This window comes from Synchiropus splendidus, chromosome 12 (assembly GCF_027744825.2).
Source record: "Synchiropus splendidus isolate RoL2022-P1 chromosome 12, RoL_Sspl_1.0, whole genome shotgun sequence".
NCBI lineage: Eukaryota > Metazoa > Chordata > Actinopteri > Syngnathiformes > Callionymidae > Synchiropus > Synchiropus splendidus.
The window spans coordinates 10,413,602-10,426,934 of NC_071345.1; positions in this window are offsets into that span (position 1 = coordinate 10,413,602).

Here is a 13,333-nt window from a genome sequence, read left to right on the forward strand (position 1 = left end):
ACTCAGACTCAGACTCAAACTCAAACTCAAACTCAAACTCAAACTTGTACTCAGACTCAAACTCAAACTCAAACTCAAACTCAAACTCAAACTCGGACTCGGACTCGGACTCGGACTCGGACTCGGACTCGGACTCAAACTCAAACTCAAACTCAAACTCAAACTCAATCACTCAAACTCAATCACTCAAACTCAATCACTCAAACTCAAACTCAAACTCAGATTCAGGCTCAAACACTCAAACTGAAAGTCAAACTCTCTACAGACCAAAGCAGGCATTAGTTTCCAGGATTAATCCGTGGCATCTCTGATCTCTACTCGCTTGCTGGTCGAAGAGCAGAACTCGAACCTTTATCTTTGTAGGGCATCAGGCCGACATGCATTGTTGGCATCCAGTTTTGTATTTCTTCTTAGTTTAGAATGTGATTTCAAAGACAGGTATTGATTGCTCAGCTGCATGAGATGACCTGACGTGACCTACTGGCCTTTAGAGCCAGATCTGGACCAGTGGTAGCTCACGTATACAACAAAAGACCTCATGGATATTGTACACATAAAGTCTCTATGTTTGCTTATGAATTTGAGTACAGCTGTCTTTGCCTCTTGGTTAAACGTGAAGTGCAGTGGTTTTTAATCGCGCGATGACTGAGTGACTCAAACAACCCTGTGGTGTGTTTTCAAAGCAGAAAATACTCCAACATTCTCACTGGACACACATTTAGTTCCAGCTATGATGTTAATCTTGATTATACAGCAGCGTAACTCGATCCGCTCCACCTTGCTCCAGTTCCAGGGTTTGATTTCCACACGCAGCGGAGACCCTAATGAAGCTGTAAGGTCGAACGTCCATAAGATCAGCCTGAATTATGGATGCTGTTCTATTGGACGGCGCGTCTGTTCCGACTCGGTGGCGGATCTCGCTCACTTGAAGAGGAGCCAGTTTGGTTGTGGTTGCAGCGGGTCGGGTTTCACACTGGAGTGGCCACACTTTGCATTCCTGCTGTAGAGAGCACATGACGGTGTCTTCCACTGTGCATCACCACACTTTGTCTTGACCTTTTAAATCACATGCACATCGTATTTGATGTTTTGAATACACATAATTGTTGGTTTAATTTCTGTTACACACTATATTTATAGATAGAAATAATAACTACGTTGTGATTTGACTTAACTCTTCAATTTAAATATGATGACTTCAATGTTATTTTATTGTGTCATGAAACAAAAAAATGTACAAACAATGTAAATGATATATATGTTATATATGTATATAAAATTATACAAAAAAAAATATATATATATGTGTGTGTGTGTGTGTGTATATATATATATTATTTTTTTGTATAATTTATATATATATATATATATATATATATGTATATATATATATATATATATATATATATATATAATTCATAATAATGTTGCCTGTAATATTCCGAAAATTCCTTTCCTTGATAAAACATTATCTCATAGCGTCTTTTAACATATGATTTCATTTTTATTTTTTTTCTATACTATTAAAATAAATAAATCCTTCGATTTTAGTTCATTTTATTTTAATTTATTTTTGCACAGTTTTATGGACACACCCTGAATAATGTAGTAAGTCACCACAAGAGGACGCTGGACTTCCACTTCAAAAACTTGCCCGGGGTACTAGTTCAGTAAAACCACCGTTATAAAAAAAAATCTACATCGCTCATGTGCTGCAAATATCTCAGCAGACACTCGCTCTTTTACGTCCTGTTGCGTTCTCACTGATCGTCGCTGTAATGAAAGTAAATATGGGTCACACGTTTACCTCAAACGACTCGATAGATCTATTCTATTTATACCCGAGTGTCCAGGCGGATGTGCTGACCCTCCAGATCATACAACTACTGCGGGTGCAGTTGTTTGAAGCACCAGCAGGGGGCGACATTATTTGAGCCCAAATGTATGGGACGTAGTGTACAGAACACTGCGTACTGGTCGTCTGAACCCAACACGTGCACGATTGTATCAGTGTGAATAGACAGAAGAGACACTTGTGATTTAAATACTGTAATGAGATTTTTTTTGGGAGGGGACACCCTATCTTGCTGAGTATTTTTTTAATATATATTTTTGCATAAACCTTGACATAATTCATATAGTATAAGAGACTACTGGAGGATTTTTTTTACGCATACGTCGTCACACCTGTCACACAGAATCATGTTCAGATTTAAAATGGCATAGTCCGTGTACATTTCTGCCCTGATATAGGCTACAATAAGTGTGTGTTCTCTGCTCAATAACAAGCTTGGTCATCCAAGCGAGACTCAGCGTAGAACATCTGCAACCACTGTGTTAACTGGGTGAGTCCTGAGCTTCTGTACCAGTGGGTTGATGAATTGAAGTGATAGTGGATCTATACAGAACGTGTCCCCCTCCTGGTCTTCACTAGTACAGTGGAACCTCGGTGCTCGACCACAATCCGTTCCAGACGGCCGTTCGAGAAGCAAACTGTTCGGAATCTGAATCGATTTTTCCCATTACAATGAATGGAAAAAGAAATAATGCGTTCCAAGCCTTAAAATAGGCTTTTGTAGGAGTGAATATAGAGTGTCTGCTGCAGGTGCGCTGTTCCTCTATGTGTGTGGCCGCTGCATGTGGGAGGGGTTGCCGAGTGAGTGACGTCTCTCCAGAAGTGAAGAGGTGCCCAGTGCGTGTCCAGCTCTGAATGTGCACTTCTGTGCAGTTTGGCTGTGACAAAGTCATAAACCAAGTCACGCTCTGTCCCAGACTCGCCTCATCCCTGTCCCAGCTCCAGCCCACAACAGGACATCAAACCCTGGAGTGGAGGTGTGGAGAGCGAGCACCTCCCCTGTGACACTCTACCACGGTCCAGTGTGGAGACAGGAAAGGTTTTACACCTCAATATGAAGGAAAAAACTGTCAGTAAATGTAGCTAACGGGACACGGCTGCATACAGAGGCTGCGTTATACGCAATAACAAAGCGCATCGTGGGTCACCTGATCGGTCTGCGCACATTATGTTTTGTCTAGCGTTTTACGGGGGCGTTCGAGTTCTGAATTTTCGTTCGAGTTCTGAATTTTCGTTCGAAATCCAAAGCAAAAAAATCTCAAAATTTTTGTGCGCACTCCGATTTGTTCTAATTGCGGGACGTTTGAAAACCGAGGTACCACTGTATCTCCCCTTGGTGGTTGATGTTCCACCTTTTGCAGCCACTTGGAATGGAAAGTAAAATTCCACCACAGTCAGCGTGTGATCCTCCGCATGTGTGACCAAGAAAAACAGGCAAACAGGACAGGACATCCCAGAATAGTGTTAAGAAGGTAGGGTCCTTGCATATTGTAGACACGAAAGTCAGGGGGTGTGACATGAACCCTGTTGACCTTTGCTCCGTGTGCTCTGCTGAGAACTCTCTGTCATTGTCGAAGGTGAAGCCAAATATGTGCGAGAAGTCAAATATAGAGCCGAAAATGTTCACAGATCGGTAGCAAGACTGGTTCTCACGTAGTTGAAATAAAGATGGAGCAATAAAAGGACCACGTCAGAACAAAGTTATTTGGCCGAAGAATGCTGGGAATTAGAGACGCGCTTAAAAGAGTCATCGTACGCATGTTTGGGGCATGTAGCTTGGCTCAAATCGGATTATCTCGCTGCTGGAAAACAAAGGGCAAATCGATCTTCTTCCATCTTAGGAAATGGCTGGCAGAGGTCTAAGTTCCAGTCAGATGATCACACCACTAGTGGACACTATAAATCACCGCGTTGACCCCCTGGCATTCCAGTAACCTGCATCCTACACCCTCCTATGTGGTACCATTCTTCCACACATGTCTGAACCTGCTGACTGCCCTCTGGAATGAAAAAAAAGATCCTACAGAGACAAGGTCTTCCAAAGGCTTGGTACCTTGAAATTTTTAAGAAATCTGTGTGGCCATATGAGCACTTTGACTGCCGCCGTTGTCCGAAACTGAGCTTGTCTTCAACGTGGCCAATGGTTTGAGTTACTACAATGGTGTCGGAATGCCTCCACTGAAAAAGAAGTGAGGTGGGCTTCCATGTCAACTGAAAATGAATGAGGTTCAGAAGGTCTACTTTGACTTTGTTTGATCTCACTTGAGAACAGCACAGCCTTTGGTTGATGCCTTCAGCTTTAGCTAATGCAGGTAGTGTGTGACAACAAGCTATTTGTGCATAGCATAAGCTTTAATTCAAATTTTAATGATAGATTGCATATATATTCTAGCTGGCTACTATGCGTATCCTGATACATCTATGGCGATACAATATATCGCGATATATTGCGATGCTGCACTATAATGTCATTTGTTTACGAGAAGCATTTCATATTGTTTGTTTTATGAAAAAGGCAGCAGTATATTCAATATTTATTTATTAAATGTGGATATAGTTTACTTCAAATATTGACACAATACTGCAATATTTGAGTGCAGCAATATGTTATTACATTCCACATAAATTCAAACTTCCCAGTGGGAAAGTGCTATTAAAACATCAGCATGTGTCCAGGGATGTCCAGAGATATCCAGGCTGTTCGGCGTGTCTGAAACCCAAGGTCCTTGGCTCTCGGAAACAGGTAAAAACTCAGCAACTTTCCCATGAAAAGGTTGTGTGAACAATTGGGGAACAATTACAAAAGCAGCTTGTTTGTGCTAAACAAACGTAGGGTAGCTAGGATTAGCTGGGAACGTTGATGCAGAAGGTTATGAATTCAATAGAAGATGGGAAAGTGGATCTACTGCATTTTGGACTAAAGTAGTGGCATCATTGCTGAAGCCAAGAGACGCTTTGTGACGACTCAGCCTCTCCAGGTTACAGGTGTTGAAGACTGTCTCGGTTCAAGGTACCAGGTATAGATTCATCAATAAATATCTATTTTCACAGCCACAATTTTGACTCTGCGATTGAGGTGGATACCATTGCACCCTGTAAAAGGTGGGCCTGATTTTAATGATGTGTTGTGCTGGAATGTATGTGATTAAAGTGCCGAGAGAAAAGACGTGGTTTTGAACGGAGTATTTTCCAAACGCACAAACATGCCTTTTGAAAAAGCATCTTGTTACATAACTAGCGTGCCAACTGCGTGAGCTCCCCTTTGCATGTATGTTCCGCTCATGTCTTTTACAAGGCCCTGCAGACCGGAGGGGTTTCGGCACGGTTGCCTCCCATCGTGGCGTCTGTTGTGTAACAGACAATAAAATTCCACGTTCACAGCTCTTCTTACCGCCCAAAACAACACTTTTACTAGTGTGCCTTTTCCGTCATCGCTCTGGGTTTTATTTGCTTCTCACACGCGAAGCTTGCCACTCGAAAATATTAGTTGTGTCAGGCTTTGAATGCGCTATTGTACTGTATTGTTTACGAAACAATTTTAACAGCTACCTTTGCTGCATTTAACTGACGCTGAAGTTGACATTTGGAAAATCTGATGATGAAGTATGTGTCAGCTCAAATATGACATCAAAGGCAAGACAACCTTTGATCCACTGAGAGACGATGCAGACGCTGATGCTAGTTAGCCACATGCTAACATTTAAAGGAAAAAGCTGCCCAATTTAGCGCACTGTCCGGGTTTATTAATGCATGCTCTCAGTAGATGGCGCGATCCATAAGTAGAGAAGGTGTTTCATTTATTTTTCGTTCTATCAAATTCTATTTGACAGGATGCATGGACAGATGGATGGATGGATGGATGGATGGATGGATGCATGGACGGATGGATGGACGATGGATGGATGGACGGACGGATGGATGGATGGATGGATGGATGGATGGATGGATGCATGGATGGATGGATGGACGGACGGATGGATGGATGCATGGAGGGATGGATGGATGGATGGATGGACGGATGGATGGATGGATGCATGGAGGGATGGATGGATGGATGGATGGACGGATGGATGGATGAATGGATGGATGGACGGATGGATGGATGGATGGATGGATGGACAGATGGATGGATGGATGCATGGACGGATGGATGGATGGACGGACGGACGGATGGATGGATGGATGGATGGATGGATGGACGGATGGATGGATGGATGGATGGACGGCTGGATGGACGGATGGATGGATGGACAGCTGGATGGATGGATGCATGGACGGATGGATGGATGGATGGACGGACGGATGGATGGATGGATGGATGGATGGATGGACGGATGGATGGATGGATGGATGGATGAAGACACAGAGGGTCACCATGGACAGGTGTCCAACCCCTCTTGTCACACTCACTCCTACGGCCAGCTCAGCACCATCCGTCAACTTCTGCCTGTTTTTGTAACGTGAGAGGAAACCGGAGTGCCTGAAGGAAACTCACACAAGGAGATTGTAAAAACGCCAGGAAGAGAGAAGCTGGATTCAAACCCACGACTTTCCCAATGTGAGACAGCAGCACCAGATTTGAAAATGGTTGAGAGTTTTGAAGACTTTCAATGTGTAACCACACTGTTAAATAGGATCATCTGTCTTTAAATGTATTAGTGGAACAACAAAAAGATGATCATAAAAATATGCCTATATGACCTTCAGACTGTAAAAACCAGCCTGAAGGACATTTGAGTTGAAAACACCCCGACGACTGTGGCGCTGCAGAGCAACCTGAATACACCCAGGCAGCGAACTCATTGACTCTGAAGGAGGAAACGCTGGAGGTCATTGGGTTTAAAAGCCTTAGGATCAAGTTGATTGTTTACTATATCTGTGCATTCACAGCTAGCACCTGCTAGTTTCCTCCACTTAACCGTGTTAGACTCGAGTATCAAAACACAAACAATGCTCGACTCAATTTGAGAAATTCTTAGGACAGAAGAAAAGAAAATAGTTGAATTTATTGATAGCATTAGCATCTAATTCCGCTATCCTGTTAGCATGGTGTCGACAGACAATATTTAAGATGGGTTCAAAAAAAATGCAAACTATGAGATGAGAAATTCTGCTCTGTGTTTGTATTAGAGTCATAAAATTGAGTTTCCAGTTTGACCAGATTGACTCCATGTTTATCTGAAAGATCACAAAACGCCCGGAGGACTAACAACACTTGTCAAAGACGACGCGCATCTTGTCCCAACACCTTCTCTCCATGTATGAGTTTCAGTGTTGTTCCATGTGTGTTTTGGGAAAACCTGTTTGAACCAGCTGAGAGGCAGTTCCAACCAGCTTTTTACTGCAGGCGGCTCCTTAACAGGACTCTCACTGTTTTTGGACTCAACGGCGCTTTAAAGTTCAGAACGAAGACGCCAACACACACAAACAAGTTTAAGGTCATGGTTGTTTGGACATTGATATTGATTATTGTTTTTTAATAAAAAAAAAACTATTACTAATGATTATTCATTTATATATATATATATATATATATATATATATGTATATATATATATATATATATATATATATATATATATACTTTTTACATATTTATATTATTATGTTTTTATTTTTTTCATCTAATAGATGTATAAATTATATCTTTGTCTGATCATCATAAAATGCAGGAACAATCACCAAGCACATTAGGAATTGAATTGTAGACTCAAGTGAAATCCTTTTATCACTCTCACAGTGCGGCACTCACAAGTGGTCATTTGATGAGTGCACTTTTATGCAGCTGCATTAACAAGCCAGCGGTTTACGTGACAGTGGCGTGAATCATGTTATGCAAGAGGAGAAAATAACCTTGTGGACAGCCGCCCCACGAGCCCTGACATCCTCGCTGGCTGCTGCCATTTCACAGCGCGTAAAACTGTCCTCTTTTCTAATGCGCAGCACTTGACCTCCAGCCTTCATCTGCCAGTGAGGTGAAAAGTTACTATCATTTTCATTGGAAAGTTTCTTCTCAGATTGCTCATGTGTTCTCATCGGCGTGTCAACAAAAGAGCGCTGTGCATTCAGCCTTATCTCTTGAGGGGATAGAGGTGGGTGAGGGGCGCGCCCTCCTAATGACATTCCAATCCTTTAACTACAATGTGTGTGGGCCTAGTCGTAAGTTGGGATCGATCACAATAGGAATCTGGACTCTCCAGAGCAAAGGCTTCAACCGGTCCATTTCTAAAGATGTGGTACTGAATGGAAGAATGGAAACTTCAGGGCGGGTTCGAATCAGGCGAAGGGGGTTCCGTATGTTGGGGTATTGTTCTTGGTTGCATGGACAAAGGGATGTGAGAGGGTTTGGTGCCACGCCGGTGAAGTCTGTATCATGATCTGAAGTCACTCTCAAGTGTGTTGTCCATCACGTGACACGGTTTAGAGGAGAACTTGTGCGAGCAAGCTAGCATAGTCACACACCTCCATATTAAATACATCTACGCCGCCGTCTTGCTGACCGAGACTGATCATGCCTTCTGCAAGGAAAGTGATCTGCTTCCCTGTTACATCACTCCATGACCTGGACATTGAGAAGTGTGACCCCCTGCGACCCCCTAACTCCACAGCATTGACCTTCCACGTCTCCTTTTCCTGCACCGGCTTCCTCAAAAACACAACCCAGATCCCTCACGGACACTTGAAGAAGTTTTCATGATGAGAGTTTAGGACTCTGAAGCGTGAGTCTGGGAAACAGCCGTTTCTGTAGATCACGTCAGGAAACAACTGCTTCAACAAATGGGAAGTCGATGAATCAGAAGCAGCTGAGTTTTGTGACATGTGTGTCGTGACTCAAGCAATGACTGTGTGATTGACAGGAGTAGATTAAAAGTGAACAAGCAGTCGAGACGCATGATCAACTTCAAAGTCATGTGTCGAGAGTTCAAACACTGGCAGCTTTTAATGACTGCAAAAATAAACAGTCATGACACTTAAGTGATCTGAGATAAATTCATGAATTTGTCATCCTTCTTTGAGGTTCGGTTTTGTTTTTGTTGGACTGTTTTTTTCATGGTTTCTTCAAGGGTCGTTGTACTGTTGCCTCGCTTTCATTTAATCACCAGCTTGCGTCAAAAAAGGCAATTTCTGTGCTTAGATATGTGTTTTCACCCCATCATTTGGAAACTATTTGCAGCACTTTGTTGCACTGGATCAATGGCTTCATGACCTCAGCAGGAACTTCAAATACTGCGTTGTAAAGAAAGTGAGGTGCGTTCGCCTGAAGGCAACATTTTTAGAGGTAATTTGGAAGACAATTCTCCGAACACCAGCGGCAAAATGTTGAAAATGTGGGTCAAATAATGGCGTGTGAGGACTGCAACACAAAGATATGAACTTTGTACTTTCACATTCTATTCTTTTTTAAAAATTATTCTTAACAAACTGGAGTATGATTTACACACAAAATCAAAAAGTTGGTTTTGGCGTTACTCTGCCTACAATAACTGGCTCCATTAATTCCTGACCACCATGCTGTTCCCACATCTGACGTTCCCTGACAAAGCAGACAGGAAATCACCGTCTCTCTGTCGCCGCTTCTCTGGGGCAGTGGCTCAACAAAAAATGTGCCCATCTAAACCAGGCAGGAGTCTGAAACAACATTCCCAGCCAGTGGACTTTCATTCACAGGAAATGAATGACCTGGAATAGACTATATTGCACAGTAGTGAAGCAACAAGAGGTTGTTGTTTTAAGCAAGTACTCTCTAGGATGCGTAAGTGACGGGGCTTTAAGCAAAATGGCAAATTAAAAAAACTATTTTCCGCGGATCAAATAAGCTAGTTTAAGCAAATACATTGAAGGAAATTGAGTTCAGTTCCCCTCTTTGATAAAGTGGCGTCGGTTGTTGCTGCTTCCTGGTTTAGTTTCTGAGTTCTGCAGTTGCGTTGTCATGAACAGAAAAGTGAGCAGAGAATAGTAGGGTTTGTATGTGTGGCAAGGATGGGGGAGGGATGTCTGAGGGCCTTCATGGTGGCGAGGAGTGGATATGAGATTGGGGGAGGGTGCGTTTGGTCGAGGATGTGGAGAGGCGAATAGCCACATGAGCCGTTTGTGGCGTCTCCAATGGCGACCCTCAACAGCTGACAACGGAATAATGATCGACACATTTACCTTCATGGCTTCATGGTTTATTTGGAACAATTTCAAAAACTACTGAAGTCTTGGTTTAGAAGTCAACATGGACATTCCACGAGACGGAACAACATCTATAGCGAAGTATGTTTTTATCTTGAGGAAGAAACGCTAATAACAGCAGCATTTGTTGAGCCTTGCTTTGCGACATTTGGGATTGATATAAATAATAGTGCTGTCACCAGCCAACCCGAGACTTAGTCCAGTCAAGGACCAGTGGCAGTGTTGAGTCCAAACTCAATCCAGAATACAGGAGCGCAAGTCTATTAGTCATACATTCTCGCATCAAAATAGTCTTTTTTTTTTTCAAAATTATTTTCTTATTTTTAGAAAATCTTTTTTTTCATAATGAATTCTCACCACTATAATTTATTTTATAGCACCCTGTTCCTAAAAGCTGCCCGAAGACTTTAAATATTTCTTATCCAACTTTGTTCTAGGGCAAAAACACCAAATAAAATTGGAGCCGCAGTTTCAGTCCGAAGCTCAAATACAACACTACACTACATAGTGTCGACTGACCAGACTTCATTTATATGTAAGCACGTATATGCTCATATTGTTATTGAATCTTGGAAAAATATATGTCATGGCACTGGAGTTTACTTCCTGTATTTGAACTGTTCATCGCCCTGATTGAATTAAAGCTAAATTCATGTTTATTCAATGTACAATACACATTACCACTTACCCACCTTGAATGGGCACTTGAATGTTACTGTTTACTTTCCCTCTACTCAGTTAGTTACATACTTGTCTCTATTGTTTATATATCTTATATTGTCCATACTGTTTGTTCAGTTTATTAGTTTTAATAGTTGTTAATATGTTGCTCTGTTTGTTGATTATTTTGCTGTACAAATAGTAAATTCCATCTGTGCTGCATGTCGAGCATGTATTGCACATTTGACAATAAAGCCTCCTAATCTTAATCTTAATCTGAAATCAAGTTACATGAATCATATTCAACATTTATTTGAGTCTTTTCCTCCTATAAGTTTGCGCTGATTTCATTACAGCAGCAGGGTGACCATTAACAATGTGGGCAGATGCTTTTTCAGCCGATAAAAAAATGAGATAATGAAAGATAGCTCCCAGCGATAAGCGGCTTTTCCTGTTAATCCACATGAAAAGAAGCCAGGGAGGGAAATCAGAGAGTCAGAACATTACGACCTACATCACTGTCATGGCGGAGGGAGATTTCAGGAACCACTGAAGAGGAAGATGCTCCTCCTCTTGTTCACGACGGCAGTCTGTGTTTTAGGAAACACTGTGTTCTCGCTTGTCCGAGGTCACGACAGAGATCCATGTGCTTGTCGATGCTACTTTAATGTCATACATCGCCACGATCGACGATGATGCGACATATTATACGCAGCATTAATCCTCACTAGGTTTTATACAGAGAAAAAGTCATAACCATAACTGCAAAAATGGACCCAAAATGTCAAGGCGCAGACACCAGCAATATGCTTCTGCGACACGCTCATGGACTCATGAACCTCTACGTGTACAGCTACTGTCGTACGTGAGCCACTTCCAAAACCCTTCCACCTTAACACATGCCTTTTACGCCCAATTTAATAATCGTTCTGACTGATTTATAGGACACATGAGAAGTTCTTTTGTGTTCACACCTGCGAATTCCACAGAACATAACAAGACTTTCACACGCCAAGCTGTCGGTCAGATTTCACTCGGATGCTGCACCCCCCCCCCCCCCTCCTTCGGTGAGATCTTGGACTCATTGTACAAAACGTGCTTGGATATAAGATAAATAAATAAACATCTCTCCTCCCATCTCTTTTCGGGACCAATAACCATCTTTGCTCCCTTTTGTCTCCGCGACTCGGATTCAGGTCGATTTCGGTGACGCATCACTGGTCAGCCAATAGGCGTCATCCGTGGCTAGCATCACTTGGCTGGACATAGAGGTGGGGGGGCGAGAGGGGCGGAGCTGGCAGAGCGGGTAGAGGGGCACGTGCTCGCCAACGAGGTCGGTGGCTGTCACAGGGCATCATGTCAGAGCCGGGGGCAAGCATGCGCACTGCGAGCCGTCCACGCCCTGCATCACGTAGGCACAACATGCGGAAAAACTCCCTTCCCAAGCCACCAGAACAAGAATATGTTTCTTCAGCCAATCTGCGAACACGCATATGGATACCTAAATATTCTTGTTTTCCCGTCGACCAAAGGGGCGTTTCAGTTCATTGTGTTTCTAAGACCATCATAGTCTTATCTTCATGTGGAAGCTCTATCAGCCAATACAGACTAAGTGTAATGGCAGTGCTTTGTCAAGAGTTCGGTGAGGATGTTCATCCTGCTACGATGTCTTTAGGTGTTTTGGTTAGGTGTCGCTTGAGCCAGAAAAAAAGTGCATCCATCGCAAAAAAATGTTATTATTGTCAGCCACCACTCACAGTTATGCTTGCTATGTGTTTGGTGTGTTTAAGTGTCTTGTTAATATGAAATGGACATATGGATAATATGTATTTTTTACTGGAAAAAAAAATGCAGAAAGGGCACTTTCTGCCTGGTTTTGGTGACCATGATTATTAGGGTTTTTGGAGACCCCTTCATTGTTAACCACTGGATCATCTGTAGATATCTAAAGAGTAACTTTTGGACTCAAACAAGAAACACAGACACAACACAACAGATCACAGAAATTGTTGTGAATTGTGCATGTGACAAGGACTTGAAAAAAATGAATATTTTCGCCTCTCAAGTCACAGTGGTTCAGTTTAATGTTACAAGAGTTGAATGTTTAAAGCTGTTTTGGGACTTATTGTAACTGAATTTATGCACTTTTTATTGACTTTTAGAGGCCTCAACAACCTACAGGTGAAAAATATAAATTCACTGACTTTTATTGACTTGTATTGACTTTATTTTTGCGATATCTACTGTTGTGACACTGACTTGAGTGTGAGAGTTGGTTTGCATTGAACCACATTTACAGCTAGAATCCCTGGTGTCATCTTTTTTCTTAAGAAACGTTTGGGACACAAAGTAAGACTCTTCTGTCTGTATGTAAACGTGACGTCAGGTAACTGTACTGTACTCTTTGAAACTGTATGATGACGAATTGATATGTACTTCCTGGTTTCATATTAAAAGGTAGCTGAAGAGGAGAGACAGACATGTTTTGGAAGTGACTTGGAAACAAATTCAAAAGTAACAGTTGACTATACTATAAATAAAAACTGCTCCTTTGCTATCGTGTCTTTCCACCATGTAAAAATGCCAACTGAGCGAAAACGTTGTCACACTATTTCAAAGCCGGAGACAGACCACTTCCTTGTT